Here is an 18,470-nt window from a genome sequence, read left to right on the forward strand (position 1 = left end):
GAGGGCAACAGGGCAGGCCCTATGAGGAGAGGCTGAGGGACCTGGACCTGTTCAGCTACAGCAAGAGGAGCCTGAGGGGGGACCTGGTGGCTGCCTACAAACTCATTAGGGGAGATCAGCAGCAAATAGGAAGGGCCTATTCCCCCCAGCAGCACCTGGGGTGATGAGGAACAGTGGCCAGAAGCTGCTGAAGGATAGGTTCAGGTTAGAAATTAGGAAACACTATTTCACTGTTAGGGTAGCTAGGATCTGGAACCAACTTCCTAGGGAAGTGGTCCTCGCTCCTACCTTGGGTAAATTTAAAAAGAGGTTGAATGAACACCTGTCTGGGGTCGTGTGATCCTAGCGTGTGCTCCAACCAGTGGCGGGGGTCTAGACTACATGATCTATTCAGGTCCCTTCTGACCCCCCGCCAACTACTATGAAACTATGAGACTTCTGTGCTCTTAAGGCTGCTGCTGAATAAGTCCTGCCCATCTGCTGTGCACTTTCCAGATTCAAAACTGATGTGAGAAGGATGAATTGGGGTGCCACTGCTGCCACTCCCAAGACCAGTGCCTTTTGGTATGTTTGATATTGGCAGGGAGGGTGTTCCCAATGAGTTTGTTGCTTCAGTCTCACATTTGGGACATGTGCAGTGGGAGGGAAGAGGCAAGACTTATTTTTTGGCAGCAGTCCTGCGAGCGAAGACATACACCAAATATCCTTGAAAAGCATTTTTTTCCTTTCTTTAACATGGGTACTTAATTTTAGTTTGAAATTTGGGACAGCCTGTTTCCCTTCGTTACTTAGCAGTCATTGTAGTAGGATTAGCTCTTCTGTTCGTCTTTGCTTAAAGATTAGGGAACAAAATATACTATCACATTTCTTAATTGCATATTACTAGAAGTGTAGCAATTGAAGAAGTAAGTGAATACTATTAAAATTAATGTAAAATTAAATGGGAATTTAAAGCTTTTAACCTTTGTGATGCTTTAATAATTCAGTAAATGCTCCAGTTAATGGCTATTCCAATTGACAGTGTCCTGCATAGGATGATTTAATCTTTTTCCATGTATCAACATGGCGAGCCTTGGCTCCTTGGTACTTTTATTTTTGTGATGCTTTTGGGCTGGGCTGTTGAGATTCACACTTAGTTTGGGGTGTTCTTGTTGCCATACCTGGCTATGAAGCCAGTTTTTCTTTCTCCCTGAAGATGCTCCCCATGGCCCCTCAGGTCCCTCCATCAGATATGTTGATTTCTTCTATTTGCTGCAGGACAGGGGGTCCAGCACAAAGTATCCCACATGCTTTGCAGAATGGCACCGTTACTTCTATAGCTTGATATGAAAAATATGACACACGGTTGTGACCTTTCTGCTTTTGATATACAAGGAAGATAATGTCTGCATAGGTAGATCTTCATTATAGATAGAACAATAAATTAAGGATCTGCAGATAGCCTTGGGAATCCCTTAATCCTTGCTCTCTCTTTGCTGGGAGAGCAAAGGTGTTACCCCTTAAGGAGTGATATAGTGGATAGGCTTTTCTTGGGTGTTGGGAAGGTGGTCATCAAGTCTGTCTGAGACACAGAAAGTAGACTCTGTTCTGACCCCTTTTTGGGGTAATGGTTAAAAGGAATAATGTGATCCTAATAATAGAAATACAGGACTGGAGAGACCTTGGGAGGTCAGTTACTGCAGCACCCCTGCTCAAACCAGGTTCATCCTCAACTGCACCATCCCAGACACATGTTTGCCTACCTTGAACTTAAATTTCCAATGACAGGTAATATGTACGTAACTTGTTCTAGTGTTTAACCACCCTACATAGTTACTATCCCATGTCTGTTAAAACTGCAAATCCTTCTTGAGGAAGGAGTATCTCAGTTCCTGTCCTCATAAAAACACTAGCAACATGCCTGTACCACCTGAGATGACTAAATTAATCTTGGTGTGCCACCCTTAGTGGTTCTATTTCTCACCTATAGAAGAGTTACAGTTTTAACAACATTATTATACTGTTCAACAAGCACAAATCACAAGGCAAATGTTAAAACTGCCTCCTCAGAGACATGCTTTCTGCAGACCTAAGAGGTATTTATGAAAGCATTTTTTTTCTTTTTGCTTTAGCCATCTGTCATTTCTTCCTAATTAATGCTAGATTTGATATGATGATTAAATCTGATTTTTGCATTAATTCTTCTAATTATTTAAAAAAATGTATTGGATAATTGTCATGATTTTTCACAAAAGTGATATGTGATGGCCATCTGCTGGGTGGTAATGCTTAGTGTGATGATGAACTAATCAGTGCAGTTGACCTTGAGCTGGAATTTGGCGAGGGGTGTTATGTGGCAGCTGATTTTTCTACAGGAAGTGATTTTGGCCAATCATCTGAGTTGGTTATAAAAAAAACAGTTTTTATCTAAAGCATCTTCTGTCTTGCTGTTTCTGAATGTAAATGGAGATCTTCCAAAGTGGTCAGTTGTGACTCAGAACAGAATTCCTCTGAGGCATCTCCCGCATTTTCCCACAGGCGCTGGCATTTCATAGAATATGTTGGACCAACCTGAAAGGAGGTCAACAACTCCAGAATATAACAAGTCACTTCTTTTTGTGTGGCATAATGACAACAAGCATGTTCTACTTTGAGACTCTGATGATATGACTACGGGAGGTGGTGTTGTTTAGGGTCATGTAACTGTGTGATGGTCAAGAGGCAGCCTGTGGAGTAGATGTGATGTATGTTCTACAGTACAGGCCATGGATGCCCTCCATAATGCTTCTGGGTAGCCCACAGATCCCAGAATGCAGTAGTAGATTCTTAGTTACATTTCTGTATTATAAATGAAGGTAACTACAACTTACTCTACTTCAAGTATATCATGGGTGTTCCTCATGCTCTTGGTAAGTTAGAAGTGCAGTATTTGTGGTGCAGCATCAAATGCAAGTGTATAATCAAATGTAACTGTGTAATTACAGCTTTGCCATTTCAGTTTATTAGGGAGAATGGCACAACAATACACACAAGAAATCAGGTCATTAGGAGATGCATTTCACATGTCAGAACCATAGAAACAAGCACAACTGTTTAATGGGACTGTTAGCATTTCAGTGTATGTCTGATGGCTATTGTTTAACATGAGGCTGATGGATGAGTGAACAACTCTGTTCTGATCTGTGTTTTTGATACCATTTTAAAAGCCTAGCTGATGTTTGCTGAGACCGAAACAGTACATGCACAATGCATGTGCTAAATTTCATAGTAAAGCAGGACAAAATTCCAGGTGCTAAACTGGATGGCAAAGCAAGACATAACGCAGAAATGAAGAGGTGGAAGTAGTAGGTGACACTGAGCATAAAATGTGTGGGGTAGCCTGCTTCAAAAGATGCTTGATGACTTTGCTATGTTGGCATAGTTGTCGTTGCCAATGTTTTTAAAATGTATAATGCAAGGGGTTAGCCACTGGTAGGCATTTTCTCTTGAATGCAAAGTAGAGGCACTAAATAAAACATGAAAGCTTATGTGCGCATACACCTGCCCACACACTCTGGCAAGGACACGTGTATTTACCTATGGGACTCTGCTTGGTTTATTCTCATAGATGTTACAGAAAACTGTTGGACTTGATTCTTCTCTCCCAGAAGCATAACTGGGAATAACTCCTTTGCCATTAGTGGAATTTCACAAATAATAAGTGAAAGGAGAATTTGATTCTGTATTTTTAACATGGACTAAAACGATTAGAATATCTGTGCTATCTCATAGCTCAGAAAAAGGCAGGGAGACTTCTTACCCTCAAAAGGGCTTTATTATAATTGTTAACATACACAAAGATGGCTGACAGCTTCCTGTTGATGTCATCATGTCAGCCCTCAGGAAGGAAGTTAACCCTTGCTACTATATCCCCCTTTCAAAGGAGAAACTTGAAGAGTGTATGCAAAATCATCTTGAAAGGAGAGGTTACAAGCTTACAAAGCAAATCACTCTCTTGTGAGTCTTTACCACTCAGTTCCCTGCAAAAGAAGAGAATCAAAACAGAAACATCAATGAGCCTTTTCATTTAAAATGGACAGATTCACAAATCTAGTCTCTTTGGTAGAACTGATGTACGTCTTGACCTACTGTAGTAAATAGGTGGATTATGACAGAGATGCTCTTGTTTTCCTGTAGAGAAGACCTCTAGGTGTCTGCACCCAATATGAATGAAGGGTATCCACCCAGGCCCGGACAGTGCCGTGTACTCCTGCATCTGGAATTGAAACTTCCTGCTGTTTCAATTGTGGGGGAAAAGCAGATACACTTCTTGAGGCATTCCTGCTGTTATAATTCCACATCTGACTGTCCTTAATCAGTTTATTGTTCTCATAAAATTCCTGTGCATGGAAAAGTTCTGGAACCAAGTCATCTAACATAGTAAAGTTATACAGTGTCCTAAGCAGGGATCTTGGCTTTGTCTGATTTTTTTTTTTTTAAATCTCCAATTTTCAGATTAAAAAAGTAACACCAAATCCACATTTTTCCATGATTAAAATGAAACACCACAATATACATATCTATCTCTTAGTAGTGTTTCATTTTAATCATGGAAAAGCGTGCATTTGGTTGGCCCCCTCCAAGAACCTCAATAGTATGTCCTCTCTATAATGGAGCAGAGTGCTTTTTGAAACCCTGACCATGGCCGATTGGCCTCTCCCTGCTAGAGTGATTCCCTGAGGTAGCTGAGACCCATCTGATAAAGACATACGAATACCTAGCATAGAGCCCTGGCAGGACTTCTCTGGTGCTTTCACATGAAATGCAGAGAAATTTCTTGAATTTGGAAGAAAAGAAGTTCTGCCACAATGTTGCTTTGTTTGAATACTTGATTCTGTAGAGGCCTAGTCATAGCTGAACAGATTACCCTGGGCCGCCTTGGGAGTGCTCTGCTCATTTCCCTCTCACTTTCTCCTTATCCTTTGAGAAGGCTGAGAGGAGAGATATGGCAAGGGAGGACAGAGCAATACTGACCAAAATCTGATGAGCTCTCTCCAGGGGGGAGCAGGTTGCAGCTGGCCGGGGGGAGTGGGGTCTGCAAACTCGACTCCAAAAGGTGCAGTGTGCAGGATTTTGCAAAGAAAACATTGCATTGCAAAGAAAGCATTGGGGAAAAAAACTCATTTTTTCATGGCACCTCCCATAAAGAAAAAGCCTGCAAAGAAAAAACTGCCACGGGGTCAGAAAAAAAAGAAGCTGTTTTGGAGATGTGGTAGCAGGCATTAACTCCACCCCCCCCTCGGTAACCATGCATATGAGATGCATTATGAAATGCATTATAATGCATTAAAGACTTGCTAAAGGATAAAGGCTATAAAGGCCCTGAGAGGTCCATGCATGGAGAAGTTTTGCAGAGTGTCTGCTTACTGCTGAGGGTTGGTGGGGTTGTTTAGTCTTTTTTCTTACAAGAAATGCTGGCTGCACCCTATCACTTAACAAGCATTCAACCTCCCTCCAATAACAGTCCATCTTGCAACTCTTTCCAGTAATGCCATGACTCCATAGCGCCCCCCCCCCCAGCAAAGCATCCTGTGCTGAGGTGGGCATAGTCTCCAAAAACCATCCACCCACCCCCATATTGGCCATGCATGCCAATTCTGCCTATCAAAGAAAACATGATACATATATAGAGCAAAAATAAAACACTTTATTAAAAAAAGGAGGGTGCAGTGCATTTTCTTCTTTTTGTAAAACAAAGGGATAATTAAAAAGGAACTTAAATGATTAGTAATGAATGATAAATTAAGAAAGATTTTAAATAAATTATAATAGAAAGTATTAAAAAGGGGATCTTCCTCCCCAGCATCTTTACAATATAAAATATATACAAAATTAATAAATACATAAACCCGCCCCCCCTGCAAATCTGCAATACACATTTTTCACTCTTTTAAAGATCTTCATTTTTTATTTTTACTGGTTGCCCCTGGCATGTTCTGCCTGTGAAAGTTTTCTGTAGGGAGGGGGAAAGAGGAAAAGGAGCGGGGTTTGGAGCACAGTTGAAAAAACGGACTGCCCCCCTGCCTCCACACGGTCAGTGACATAAATATCACCTGGGACACTGCTCGGGTCTGGCAGGCAGCATCCTGCCCCTGGACTGTAGGTCATGGTTCTGAACTGGAATGTGATGAATTTCAGAAAGTTTGCAATACTGAAGGAAGTCATGTAGCCACTTACTCCAGAGTTTCAAACTACTTGCAAAAAACTTACCATTACAGTGGTGCTCCTGGAGCTGTCTTTGGGAGCTATGCCCACTGCAGTGGCAGTACACGGCGGGGGGCACAGGTGGAGTTTACATGGGTGGGGGCAGGAGGACATACACTATAGGTGGCAGAGGGGGAGCAGAAGAATTAAGAGGGGGGTAGTAAATTAAGAGGGGAATATTGCCTTCTTCCCCCATTTCTTTTTGTTAAAATAAAAATAATTTGCAGACCTGAATTGTGGCTGGCTACCTGTGGCCACTGTGTGCTGTGAGGGAGGAGGGAGGGGTGAGGAGTCAGTGAGAGTAAAAAAAACAAACCCACACAGCAGCACCTACTGGCTAAAGATCATACACAGCACCACTTTGTGGTGAAGGGGATTAATTAGAAGTCTTGGGAGTCTGGCTATTTGGATGAAACAAATCCATAGCTGGGGTGGTATAACTTGGGAGTGCTGCAAAATAACACATCTCTGAGTAGTATTAATTTAAGGAGCTAAATGGACTTTTGGAGTGGTGGGAAATCCCAGATTGTGCAAGCACAAACACAGTTGTGTGGGTGTAAACGGGAAATATTGTTTCGTCTACACACACCCAGAGTGATTACAGAAGGAGTAAGTGCCATTCTGGCTTCCTAGTATTCCTCCCACTTGAGCCATAAGAGCCATGTCTTGGGATAGGATTGTCCTTCAGCCTCATTCATTGTCCACAGCCTCTGAGGAGCTTGCCAGTGGAGATATTGGGGTTGATTTGTTTGAGCCAGGAGCACCTGTTGGAAGAGAAGTGATTGAACATCACTAAGCTCACTTCATATTTGGGCCAGGGCAGGATCTTCAAGTGTTAACAATGTTTGATCACTGGCAGCCTGAGCTTTCCTTCTCGGGTGCACTGGTGTAAATTAGGACTCACTCCCAGGAAGTTAGTGCAGTTTGACTGGAATAAATATGATGTGCCATGGACTAGGCTGCTGAGCTTGTCACTCAGGAGTTTTGTTCTATGTCCTCAGTCCCAGAACTGCCTTGCCTGCTAGGGTGTACCCTGGAAAAACAAGCAGTTCTTCTAAGTTAGCAGGATAAAGTACTTCTTTCTATTTTTACTTCTTCTCTCCCTTGATAACCCTGGAAAGCCCCTTCCCAATTTGACTCAGGAGATGGAGGATCTGGTTTTGTAGTTCTTCCATTGTCAAACTCCCAGGAGAGGGGAAATTTGACTGGTGCGGGGAGATGTTGTCCTCCTCCCTGCTATGTGGTCAGAAGGAGGATGCCAGCCAGAACTGGGAAGATAGAACTGAACGTGGCACAGCATACTGACCCATCCTTAATGGATGTAGGCTGGCATACACTGCTCCAGCCAACAGGAGGCAACAGGATGAAGATGTAGGCCTGCACATATATGCATGCATACATACACACATCACACAAACATATGCTATCTCTTTACCATATAGAAAAACCTCACTCACACATCCCCTGCCTCTCTTTTGGCACTTACGTGGCGTCCAAGAGGCACACTTCTATCCACTCTCCTTTCCAGGTTACCGGCTGCTTTTAAAATACAACCTAATAGTTTTGATACCCAGACTTTCAAGAATGACTTAAGATACCTGAAGGGTTCTCAGGAAGTGCTAAGCACCTGCCATACTGCAGAAGTCAGGGTCTCCAATAAGCCATCCCAAACCACTTGCTGCTCCTAAAATTCTTGGATCCTGGCATGTCATTGGCAGCACTGTGTTCCAAAGCCTGCTACTGTCCCTTCCCATAAATCCCCAAATAAAACAACTTTTGTTATTCCAACTTGTTCAAATGTCATTACTTTGAAATGTCAGTCATTTTGTTTGCTGCTGACATTTTGGAAGTGTCTGTCACAGCTGCTCTGTGGATGCCCTAAGGCTGTGTTTATTACTCACATATTTCCATAGACACAGGTCTCTTCTATAACTGAAGGATTCACACACCTGCTCCTCCCCTGTAAGCATAGTGCTGTAAATGCTGTCTGTTCTCCCAGGCTTTTGTGTCTTATCTCAGCATGAAAGAGGCCCTTCTTGTTTAGGATGTGTAGGGGGCTCTGGGTATGTCTTGCCTTAATGCATTTTTTTTCAGACATTCTCTGAGGGCTCACATGTTGGCAGGAGAGCCCCCAGGTTTAGAATACTCCATCTGATGCTTCTGCTCTCATGTACAGGATGTCCCACTCTGATCAGGTTTTTTTCTTCTTGGCCCTTTTTATCTGTGTGGTCTCTTGGGACAGCAAAAGAGTCTGCCTCCATTTTTTGCTGCTCTGTAGTAACCTTACTGGGAGAATATACAAGCTAAACTAATCAAACTGTGTACTGATTTTTGGACACTCAACCTACAACTCTTTGGGTTTGGTTTTCAAAGGGGATAAGCCAGTTGGCTTGGCCTGGAGCTGTGGCATCTCAGTAGCCCTGAAACCAGCCCTTAAAAGTCTTAATTTGGGAACTAAAAGTAAAGCACTAAAAATTAATAGATCTTTGATTATCAGGGATCCTCATTTTCCCTGATAAAAGGTTGAAAATTGTCTGATAAAACCCCCAAAACCATGATTAAAATAAAAGGCCCCAGGCCTTGCTGGTGCCCCTTACCCCCCCCCCAACACTCCCAGTGCTGCTGGTGCCCCTCACTCCCCACTTCCCACAACACCCAGCCCTGCTGGTGCCCCTTACTCCCCCCCCACAGCCCTTGCCCCACAGCTGCCAGGGCTATGGGGCCAGGGACCTGGGTCTGCAGCCCTCTACCTGTGGCAGGAGGCGCTGGCTGCTGCAGTGGAGCAGAGCCCAGCTCCTCCCTCACCCCCACCTGCCTGCTGCTGGGTCAGGAGTGGGGGCCAGTTTCCCACTGTTGCACATGATTCCAGCGGGGTGGAGGGGGACCTGTGCCTCTCAGAGCTGTGCATGTGGCTGCCCACTGTGGGCTTGGGCTCCCCACCCTGCTGCACTCCCCCAGGGCCTCCACAGCCCGGCGGGTGTAAACTAGCACTACTGGGCAGAGTGGGGCCACATAGGAAAGCTGCTTGCCGCTGCAAGCTCTGCACTGCCCTGGTAACATGTCCCCTGCATGCACGTGTTAGAAATGGAATATTGTTAGAAATGCACAGCTTGCATCTTGCACCTGATAAGAAAGAAATACTGCCAAAGACTCCTTTCTCCCCCAGTCCCGCCTCAGTCTTTCTCATGCTGATTGCAGGAGCTAAAATTCAATTATCTATGGCCTTGAAGTGTGAACTTTTGGCGAACTGTTGTAGTTTTTGAGCATGCTTAATTAGCTGATGCATATTTACCTCTCTGCCCTGCATACTTAAGTAGCTAATTATACTATACATGCGATGTATGTAGTGATGTAACTACATGTATGCTTGTATGAAACGGAAGTAGCTGTAAGAGTTCCAGTGTCTGCACATGTGCTCAGGAGAGAGAAGATAAATTCCACTTGCAAACACAATTAGTTGGTCAGAAGCTGATTTGGACATCAATGCCCCACTCTGACCTTGTTTGCAAACAAATACACCCTTTTGTGCCGGCTGATGTTTGTGTGTCTGTGATTTTTGTGGGCCTCCAGAGAAACGAACCGCTTTCTGCAACACACGGAAGCAGTGAGAGGCACAACCCAGTGCCACTGGCCCCATTGCTGTCATGCAGGCAGGGGCCAGTTCACCAGGGCAGTGTAGAGCTTGCAGCAGCAAAGCAGCTTTCCTGCACAGCCCTGCACTGGCCTGCAGTGCTGGATCACACCTGCTGGGTTACACCTGGCTGTGGAGGCCCTGGGAGAGGGCAGCAGGGCAGGAAGCCTGAACCCACAGCATGCAGCGCACCCAGTGCACAGATCTGGGGGGCATGGGTCCCCTCTGCCAGCTCCTCCCCACTGCCAAGCCAGCTGGGGTCCATTGCAGCCCTGGGCCCCAAGCCCCATGCACCACCCAGCAGCCCCATCCCTGCCCAACTCCCTCTCTATGGGGGCCTCAATCCCCTGCACCCTCCCCACCCTTACCTGTGGGAGCTGCTCTCCAGGCTGCTTGGTGGGCATGGGCATGTGCATGTACATGCACATGGCACCCCCTGCCTGACCTCCCTCCCAGTCCTTTGCAGGCTGAAACTCTTCCAGCCTGCAGAGAGCTCTTTGCAAAACTTCAAAATCCATGGGTTTCTCCTCTACAATGAGAAATCTGTGCTTTTCTCCATTTTTCTGTGAGAAGGGGGAAATCTGGTTCCCTGTTGACTACATATACACCTGGACCTAATTCTTTTATTTACATTGGTATAATCACAGAGAAGAGCTTGGTCAGTTCCATTCAATATAGTTCTCTTTTTTAGAGCTGTCTGAGCACTGAAACCTTTACCACTAAAGCAAAGGATCCAGCTTTTTATGCTGGATAAAGTCAATTTTATTTTCCCATTCTGGCCATACCAGTGCTTTCACAAAATCACAACACACTTTCCAGTAGCACATGAAAAGCTATAAGCAATCAGATACTCTCCATAACAAAGGTAGAACTACTTAAGAATGATGAACAAGTTTTATTCCTTGATGTCTAAGACACAGAAATAAGCACCTGCGCTGAGACCACTCGAGGCAAGATAGCCAAAGCCTGCTTTGCCAGAGCCTCCTGAACACTTCCCACTTCAGCACACTCACTGACATCACCCAGGTTTCAATCATCATTTCAAGCTATTTATCAGCCTCACTCCTCTTCCCCTTAAATCCTCTGTCTTCCTTCATTCCAGCACTGCATCTGCCCGGGCTCTGGCACTTCTCTCTGCAGGACCTGGAGAAGCTCCTTACTCTGTAAGTTGTTTGAGTTCCATTGTCACAGTTTTATTGGTGTCCCTTTGATCCCTTCCTTTTGTCCATCCATTACCCTGCACTTGGTAATTCTTTGATCTGTATGGTTTAGCTCTTTTAACAGCAATGAACATGGTACCTCTTAGAGAGGATCTTTTTTCTAGATAGTGTAGTAGTAAAGGTTAACTCCCTTTCTGACATGATGACATCAACAGGAAGTTGTCAGCTATCTTTGGGTGTGTTATCAGTTGTAATAAAGCCCTTTTGAGAGCAAGAGGTCTCCCTGCCTTTTCCTGAGCTAGGAGATAGTACATGATAATCAGACGTGGCTGAATCCTGCCACCAACAAGAACAGAAACATCAGTCAGTAATCAGGTGATTCCTAAGTGACAGACCAAGCTCCAGCAGCAGTGGTGTCCAGCTCAGGGCAGAGGCTGGCTACGGAGAAAATGCAGGTTGTTCAAGTTACACCACCAGAACAGTTTGATTTCCAGTCCCCTGCAGTGTAACTTAGATGGATCAGACTTTTTAACCACTTCAGGGAAGTGTCAGGCCTGTACAAAAAGTCTGAACCTTACCAAGTACTCTCATGTACTCAATGGGTATTTAGGCCAATGAAATTCTTATGTTACTGCCCCTTACAAATGCAGAGAAAAAACAATATGTGCATGTGGTAGAGACACTAACTGAGCATTTCGGGGTGAAATTTATGACTGACTTAGATTCAGTCTTTGTAAACAGGAGCCTTCCGAACCTGTGGACAGCTTTATCATATCTTTGCATACATTGGCTGAACCTTGCCAAACTGGGGAATTCAAAGAAGAACTAATTAGGGACCACTTAGTTGTGGGTTTTCACAATGAAGAGCTCTCATAAAGATTACAGTTGGATCCTGATTTTTCATTCCAGAAGGCTGTGACACAAGCTTGCCAATCAGCTAAGCAGCAAAGAGAAAACAGAAGTGATTCCAAGCCCTATCAGGCATCAGCTAATATGGATGCAATGAACACTGTCAAGAAATTACCAACCAAAAATAAATAGAATTTATTTGAACGTTTCTTCTTCACAGCCAAGGGGAGCTGGAATTCAAGCTTTTAGGGTCTTGGGCACTGAGTGCAAAGGGGTAAGTATCACCTGATTTCCTGTCTAGGCCTCAGTCTATACCTTGATATTGAATGGAAAATCTTGGGCCTGTCAACAAGCTACACATCCTGTTATTTCAGAGTGTGCATTAAAAGTAGCACGTCAAAGTCCTGATAGACTTGAGAATTGCTGGGAAATACTTCTGTTGCTAAGAAATAGTTGACTAGAATAATCACTATAATATCCCCCCCCCCCCCCCCCCCCCCCCCAACTCTGACATCCTTCACTTGCCTTCTGTTTCTCCTGCCCTTCCACATGCACAAACTCTCACTCTTTCCTCTTTCCCCCTTCAGGTCTTTGCAAATGCAAACCAGAACTTTTCTAGTGTTAATAACTTTTGTTATGGTATTTGTCATGCTTTATCTTAGATCTTCTGGACAGTACAACTTCACTCACCTGAACATCTGTGAATAAAAGTGGCTCTGAGTGGCAGAGAAGGACATCACTGGTTTGATTTTCAGATGTAGTCCAGCATATTTGTTTTTGCTGCATCTGTCCACTTCGGGGATGGGGAAACAACACTGCCTGTCACCTTACCTGCTAAGTTTCTTTAGTTCTCTGCACTTCCTTTTGAGGTCTTATGTTCAATTCTGTTAAAATTATGAGACCAATCAGAATCACAGTTGTTGGACCAAAGGTAGAATAATGTAAATTGCACTCAGTGGGGAATACTGTCATGAGTCAGACACATGAAGTAATATATACATCTGGATTAGTGCTGGAACCCAAGGGATATTGCTGACAATGCTGGCCAGGTGGCAAATGCCTAGATGTAAATATGGGACACCTAGTTGTTGGTTATTAAATTGAATGAAACATCTGAAGGAGACCCCAGTGTCACTGGTTTTGAGTAGTGCCTTTTCCTTTCATTATTATGAAACAAGCGTATAGATTAGATCACCCTGCTGAGCATATTGTATGTTGCTGGTTTTATGTACCAATAGACTCTGTAGATGTATAATGTGTAATTCACAATCAATTTGCCTCAAGATTAAAAAATAAAAAGAGGAGAAAAAGAAAGAAAACCTCATCTTAACAGCTGGTAATACTTTAAAAGCTACCACTGTGGAGCTATCAAATGCACTTTAAAATCCAATATGTGGCATTATTTCACAGCCCAACTCAGTTAAAGTTCACCTGGATATTGGACAAACATTGACAAAGCCATATAATCATGCCACTGCAATAGAAAATAACTTCATTTTGTTTGTAGTGCCTTTCATAAAAAATGCATCCCCACACAAAGTAAGCTTTTTGAGAGAGTTATCCTGGCGCATGTCTGCGAGGGGCCAGCAGGGGAGATTATGCTTAGGGGCAAGCAACACGGGTTCATTAGAGGCAGGTCCTGTCAGATCAACCTGGTGGCCTTCTATGAGCAGGTCACAAAATCCTTAGATGCAGGTGTAGCAGTGGACTTAGTCTTTCTGGACTTTAGGAAGGTGTTTGACACTGTCTTTCACCCCATTCTCATTAAAAAACTAAGGGACTGTGGTGTTGACACCTACACAGTCAAGTTGGTCATTAATTGGCTGGAGGGCCGCACCCAGAGAGTGGTAGTGGACGGGTCTTATTCGACCTGGAGGGATGTGGGCAGTGGGTTAGTGTTGCTGATGATTTTGTTACACTGATGACTCATGTTCATCTTGGAGTCCACTATGACTCTAAGATCCCTTCCTGCTTCTGTGCTGCCAAGAGGGTCATTCCCTAGCCAGTAGGTATGCTAGATATTTTTATACCTTAGGTGCAGCACTCTGCATTTGTCCTTGTACTGCATCCTGTTGTGTACTGACCACTTTTTCAACCTGTCCACGTCTGCCTGCAATCGTTCCCTACCCTCCAAAGTGTTCACTTCACCCCACAATTTAATATCATTTGCAAACTTGTACAGAGTACACTTCATGCCCACATCCAAGTCACTGATGAAGACATTGAAGAGTACAGGTCCAAGCTCTGAACTTTGTGGGACCCCACTACCCACATACTTCCAGGCCGATTTATTTACTACCACTCCTGGGTGCGACCCCCAAACCAATTTGCCACCCACCAGACCATGTAAACATTTAAGTCACAGCCTCTTAATTTATTTATGAGAATGGGATGAGATACCGTATCGAAGGCCTTCCTAAAATCCAGGAAAGTGACATCCACCTCTACTCCTGCATCTAAGCATTTTGTGACCCTGTCATAAAACAAAACCAGATTGGTCAGGCATGATCTACCTGCTATGAATCCATGCTGGTTGCCCTGCTGCATTATTTTTCCTGCTACACTCCCATAAATATGATCCTTGATAATCTTTTCAAAGACTTTTCCAAGGATGGAGGTGAGACTGACTGGCCTATAATTATTCAGATCCTCCTTCCTCCCCTTCTTGAAAATAGGGACCACATTGGCCCTTTTCCAATCCTCCGGGATCTAACCTGAATGCCATGAGCACTCAAACAGCCATGCCAGTGGTTTTGCTATGACACTGGCCAATTCCTTCAGTACTGTCAGATGCAGCTCAGCCGGGCCTGCTGACTTGAACACATCTAGTTCATCCAAGTGACTCTGCACCAAGTCAGCATCGACAGTTGGTAGGCTGGTGTCCATCTAAGAACCTGTTAAGAGATTTATTTTAACCCCTGTTTAGAAGCACTGAGGGGAAAAAATTCATTGACTAGCTCAGCCTTGTCCTCCTGTCTGTCACTAATTGCTACTGCTTGTTCAGTAGGGGTCCTATGCTGCCCTGCGCCTTCCTTTTACTCCCTATATACCTAAAAAAAGACTTTTTGTTGTCTTTAATTTGTGTTGCCAGCCTCAGCTTTGTAGTTGCTTTGGCCTTTCTAACTGCCTCCCTGCAAGTGCAGGCCAAGTAGGTATACTCCTCCTTGGCAGTTTCCCCCTGTTTCCACCGCCTGCATGCCACCTTTTTTGCCATAGGATCCCCTGGATTTCTCTTTTAGCCAAACAAGTTTTTTGGCCCCTTTCCCTCCTTTCTCTTGTATTGGGATTGTCTCCCACTGTACCTGAAGGATCACTTCCTTTAGGAACAACCTCCCTTCCTGGACTTCCATCTCGCTTATACTCCTATCCTGCAGTGCATCATTGACTAAACTCCTGAGCACACTGAAGTTAAGCCTTCCTAAAGTCAAGCACTTCCACTCTAATAGTTATTTTACTCACTGTATGCCATATAGTGAATTTGATTGTTTGGTGGTCACTGTCCCCAAGGTGACCATAAATCTGCAGTTCCCCTACCAGGTCATCCCCTGTAGCCAAGACCAAGTCCAGTAACGCATGCCCCCTAGTTGGACCGTGTACCTCGTACTGGTGAACCACCAGACATCCCTGCTCCTTGTCATGCTCCAATTGCCCCAAAATATTAGTGCAACCAAACCTAGCCACCAATTGTGATGCCATACAGGGGAGGATGATTGTTCACTTACTATGTGAACAAACCTAGGGCATGCTTCTACAAGTAGGGGAACCCCATATCACAGTCTTAGTCTTAAGTAGAATCCCTTTCTCTTCCCCCCTCATCTCTGATGCTCTTGTCTTAGACCCTCACTTTCAAGGAGTAGTTAGAGGATTCTAGGGCCTGTTATATTAGGTGGGGCATGTGAATACCCACACTTGCAGACTAGGCCTGTGTGAAGTGGCTAGTATTTGCTTTGGATTTGGCCACTTTGTGGGACAGTGATTCAATTCAATGATTCAAATCACTGTCCCAATTTGATTTGGCCGAATCTCTGAATCAGCCAGGCCGGGCCCATCCTGACAGCAGTATAGGGGCATTCTGGGGCAGCCACCAGGGGAATTAAATGTATATATACAAACACCAGGAGCTAGGAAACAAGCAAGAGGATCTAGAACTCTTGTTTGTGAGCAATAACTTTGACCTAGTGAGTCTAACTGAAACCTGGTGGGACTCTACTCATGACTGGGTGGTAGGAATAGTGATAAAATTCACTATCCAGAGAAGGGCGGGCACTATACCTAGCAGGACACAGGTGCTAAACTTTAAAAAGGCTGACTTTAATAGGCTTAGGCATTGGTTAACAGGATACTAGGAACCTAGAGCCTAGATTCTTTGGGGGCCCAGGAGGAGTGATCATTCCTCAAGGATACCATTCTTTGGGCTCAGAATGAGATAATCCTATGGCAGAGGAAAGGGGGCAAAGGGACCAAGAAACCCCTTTGGCTGACCAGGGTCATCCAGAATATTTTAAGGGCAAAAAAAGTAGCATACAGGAAGTGGAAGCAGGGGGAGTACGCTTCCTTGGCCCGCACCTGCAGGGAGTTAGTCAGGAAGGCCAAGGCAGCTTTAGAACTCAGGCTAGTGGCAGGGATTAAGGACAATAAAAAGTCCTTCCTTAGGTACGTTGGGAGCAAAAAGAGGGTGCAGTGTAGCATAGGACCCCTACAAGACAGGCAGGGGGGCTTAGTGACAGATAGCAGGGACAAGGAAGAGCTCTTCAATGAGTTTTTTTGCCTCTGTCTTCTTAAATAGGAATCTAGATGAACCCTCAGTATGCATCATGGACACCAACAAGGGGAACATCAGCCGACCAATGGTCAGTGCTGACATGGTAAAAGGACACATGGAGGGATTGGACATGTTCACATCACCAGGACCAGGGGGACTCCCCCCATGGGTAATGAAGGAATTAGCAAGTGTCATAGCTGAACCACTAACAAGAATATATGAGCACTCATGGTGCTTTGGTCAGGTCCCTGAAAATTAGAAGAGGGCCAGTGTCATCCCAATCTTTAAGGGGAGGAAGGAGGATCTGGGGAACTAAAGAACAGTCAGCCTTACCTCTATCCCAGGGAAAATCCTAGAAAAAATTATCAAGGAACACATCTGTGGGAGCCTGCTGGCTAATGTGATGCAGAGGGGTAACCAGCATGGGTTTATAGCAGGCAGGTCCTGCCTGACTAACCTAGTTTCTTTTTATGACAAGGCCACCAAATGTTTAGATGGAGGAGTTGAGGTGGATGTTATCTATCTGGACTTCAAGAAGGCCTTTGACATGGTATTCCATACTATCCTTATTAATAAATTGAGATTTGCTTTGGATGATTATATGGTAGAATGGGTAGAAACTGGCTCAAGGGTTGCACTCAGAGAGTGGTGGTGGATAGGTCAGTGTCAAACTGGAAAGATGTGTGCAGTGGAGTCCTTCAGAGCTCAGTTCTGGGACTGGTGCTGTTCAACGTCTTCATCAGTGATCTGGATGAGGGGGTGGGAAGCACCCTGTCCAAATTCACGGATGACACAAAAATATGGGGTGAAGCTAACACCCTGGAGAGGGGGAACCAGATCCAACTGACCTCAACAGATTGGGGAAGTGGGCAGAGAACAACAGGATGCAATTCAATAAGGCTTTGATGTAGATAAATGCAGGGTGCTGCACGTGGGGAGAAGGAATCCACAGCATACATGCAAGCTCTCCACTTGTGAGCACAGAGGCAGAAAGGGATCTTGGAATCATTACTGACTCCAAGATGAACATGAGCCACCAATGCCAGACCACAGCCAGCAAAGCCAACCACACCTTGTTGTGCATCCAAAGATGCATCTCAAGCCAGTCCAGAGAGGTGCTACTCCCCCTCTACGTGACACTGGTCCAGCCTCAATTGGAGTACTGCGTCCAGTTCTGGGCACCGCGCTTTAAGAAGGATGTGGCCTGCCTTGAGAGGGTACAGAGGAGGGCCACCCGCTTCGTTGGAGGGCAACAGGGCAGGCCCTATGAGGAGAGGCTGAGGGATCTGAACCTGTTCAGCCTCAGCAAGTGGAGGCTGAGGGGGGATTTGGTGGCTGCCTACAAACTTGTTAGGAGAGATCAGCAGCAAATAGGATGGGCCTATTCCCCCCAGCAGCACCTGGGGTGATGAGGAACAATGGCCAAAAGCTGCTGGAGAACAGGTTCAGGTTAGAGATTAGGAAGCATCATTTCACTGTTATGGTAGCTAGGATCTGGAACCAACTTCCTAGGGAAATGGTCCTTGCTCCTACCCTGGGTAAATTCAAAAAGAGGTTGGATGAACACCTGTCTGGGATTGTCTGATTCTAGTGTGTGCTCCAGCCAGTTTAGACTAGATGATCTATTCAGGTCCCTTCTGACCCCTAACTACTATGAAACTATGAAGGACAAGTGCAAAGTCCTGCATCTAGGGAGAAAGAACTGCCATCATACCTATAGGCTGGGGGGTGACCTTCTCAGTACCACTGAGGTCGAAAGAGATCTTGGAGTCACTGTTGACTCCAGGATGAATATGAGTTGCCAATGTGATGAAGTAGTTGGTAGAGCCAATTGCACCTTGTCGTG

The 18,470-nt window shown here is 44.9% G+C and overlaps 1 long non-coding RNA gene across 1 annotated transcript; it reads right to left on the minus strand.

The window, feature by feature from the left end:
- Positions 1 to 5,589: 5,589 nt before the first annotated feature.
- Positions 5,590 to 17,684, minus strand: LOC109313342. Its single transcript, XR_002102030.1, has 3 exons — positions 17,673 to 17,684; positions 16,058 to 16,066; positions 5,590 to 5,663 (listed from the first exon to the last, which is right to left on the minus strand). It is a non-coding gene; the product is annotated as an uncharacterized LOC109313342 (long non-coding RNA).
- Positions 17,685 to 18,470: the final 786 nt, after the last annotated feature.

This window comes from Crocodylus porosus, unplaced genomic scaffold (genome assembly GCF_001723895.1).
Source record: "Crocodylus porosus isolate Cpor-Errol unplaced genomic scaffold, CroPor_comp1, whole genome shotgun sequence".
NCBI classification, from domain to species: domain Eukaryota; kingdom Metazoa; phylum Chordata; order Crocodylia; family Crocodylidae; genus Crocodylus; species Crocodylus porosus.